This window comes from Morone saxatilis, unplaced genomic scaffold (assembly GCF_004916995.1).
Source record: "Morone saxatilis isolate NCDOM2014 unplaced genomic scaffold, NCSU_SB_2.0 Contig8, whole genome shotgun sequence".
Taxonomy (NCBI): Eukaryota; Metazoa; Chordata; class Actinopteri; family Moronidae; genus Morone; species Morone saxatilis.
In genome coordinates, this window is record NW_023340257.1 from 27,786,892 (window position 1) to 27,789,624 (window position 2,733).

Here is a 2,733-nt window from a genome sequence, read left to right on the forward strand (position 1 = left end):
CATTATGTGCATCCAAGTAACATCACATTAATGATCAGTAACATACACTTAATGATCAAGTAACAATCACATTTATTGCGGTCAAAAATTATGATCAAAACATCACACTTAATTGATCAAATACCACATTTAGTATGTAATTATTTATGCATCAACAGAAACAGGAAGGTTGATTCCTGATCAACTAAAATCAATATAAGTTGTCCCAATCAGCTGATTATTATGTATAAGTGATGCTAACTGACAGGTGGTGAGTGTGACAGAGTGGAGATTGTGGTAGACAGCACCATCTGCTGGTCGTCCTGCTGGGAACTGAATCAATAAATCAACCCATCGATTGATAACTGTTTCACTGCCTGAATCGACTGAGACAAACAAACAGTCTGAATTGATTAATAATAATACGAACATTTTTTCTTCTAGCTCTAAGTTACAATCACATTGATTCCATCTCTCTATGGAAGTTATAATCGAAACTCGGACCAACTAAAACATAAAGTCTAATATGTTCCTTTTTCTTCATGCTATAACTGTGTAGGTTTATACCTTTAAGTTTTATATAATAGGTCTGTACTAACAGTTAATTAATAATAGCTATACTTATTATAAACAATAATTATTGTTCTTACTTTGATGTATTTTCCAGCGGATCTACAATAATATATTACAACTCACAAACAACTATACTATACAACCGTTTGATCTATCGATTCAATTTATGCGTAGTCTTGAATCAACAACTATCTTACAAGTCAGACGTATCATGTTTGATCAGCCTTGTTTTTAATTTTTAATATATATTCCGTACCGAACATGGATCTTATGCGTCAAGAGTTTGGATAGAAACTCGCTTACAAGCAGAAAGCAACTCGACTCAGACCTTCCCAGAGTTCTATAAAGAATAGCCATAAATTTAGGAGGTTTTGGCGAACGTGTATTTCTATAGAATTTCACTCTCAAAACAGACCTCTTCTCAATCACCAACAAATCGGAATGAGGCGCGAGAGAGAGCGAGCGACAAAGTGAGGAGAGCATTCGTGTCTGTTGGGTTGGTTGATCAAAATTACAGTGATCCGTGTAACAAAAAATATATAGTGGTTCCTCTTTCTGAATAGTTAGACACTTGAGGTCTGTTTGTTCTTCCTCTCCTGCTTTAGGTCTGACCTTTCTATTTTGATAGAAGGTGAAAAATAAGACAGGAAGATGGGGGAGAGGAGAAGAGAGGGGAACAAACTGGCAGCATTGATGCCATACGAAAGGGTTCTGTTAGATCGACACATATTTGGGGGCCAGCTGCGAGTAGGATTCTTTCAAACCCCTACATGAGGCACTTACATCTGAACCCTTGATTTAGATATTTTTGGATGATGCCTCATTTTCAGTTTCCCTTGTCATGCCCCTCCCTGAACCCGATAAGGCAAATGATTAATGGTTGTGGTGTTTATTCTCTGCCGGTTACATATTAGTCATCCATTGTACACATACTTAGGTCTATATACATTAAATTGGCTTCTGACTTTGGAAATATAGCCTAATTAATATTAGTTCAATGGGATTTTCTTCGGGCTCTTGATCATTATTGATTCAGGAGTTATTATTTTAATGTGATTATTTGTCTGTTTATTATGATTAAATGTCGCAAGTAACTGGTTATATTCTGTTTTAATACTGTTTATCACCTATCGTATGTCATGCACCATCTAATCCGAATCGTATACATTCAATTCGGAACATGCGTGGTCATAGGACATTATATCAATTGGATCTCATGGGATTTTCTTATCTCAATGGTAGGAATCCCATCGCGACAGCATTTGCGTGGTTTAACTGTGATCTACCACACTTAATATTTTGCATCTGACTTGGGTCTACATCCTGCTCGCTCACACTTGTGGCGTTCAGTTTGTGATACCTACTATCTTATTATAAACTCCAATTGTTAAAGACCAAGATGAAATACTCATAGATAAAAGATATTATTGATTTATTGACAAGACACTTCCATATATTATATATCATATTATAACAATAATAAAACTACTTAAGTGTTTTGATCATAAAGTGTGATGGTTTAATGGATATAATGTTTAAATTATTATATATAAATGTCATTTTATGTTTTGTCGTTTCAATAATTGTCTTAATTGATCATATAATAATATAATAGAACAAAATATTTGTCACTGGTTATTCTGGGAACAAAACAACATACACCGTCCTCAAAAAGATGGAACAACCACAGAGATTTAATAGTGTTGGTGATGTGTGGTGGTGGGTGAGATGTAGATAGTGTTTTATGTGTGGAGTGTGGTGAGTATAGGATTTATAGCTGAATGAAAATAGAAAGAAAGAAATCCTTAGTCTATCTTCGTTTGTGTAACTGTGTTATGCTATTGATTTTGTTTAATTGTTCTCCGTGCTGTCAACAAACTCTCACGCCCAAAAACCAACAATAACATACAAATAAACATGGTAAACAATATCTGTAAATAATTACATTTCAGTTAAAATACATTATTATTATGATTCCATTAGGTTATATTGATATATTGTTGTTTTAGTATTCTTATTCTTATAATAATTATAATAAGAATAATATATCATCAAAACACAGAGGTCCCTGTCCCACTGTAATTCAGAATCAATACATTAATTTAATGATTGATGAGCTCCTAATGTGGGTCAAGAAGAGAGAGGAAGTTTAAGATGTGTTTTCAAAAAATGACTCGGAGG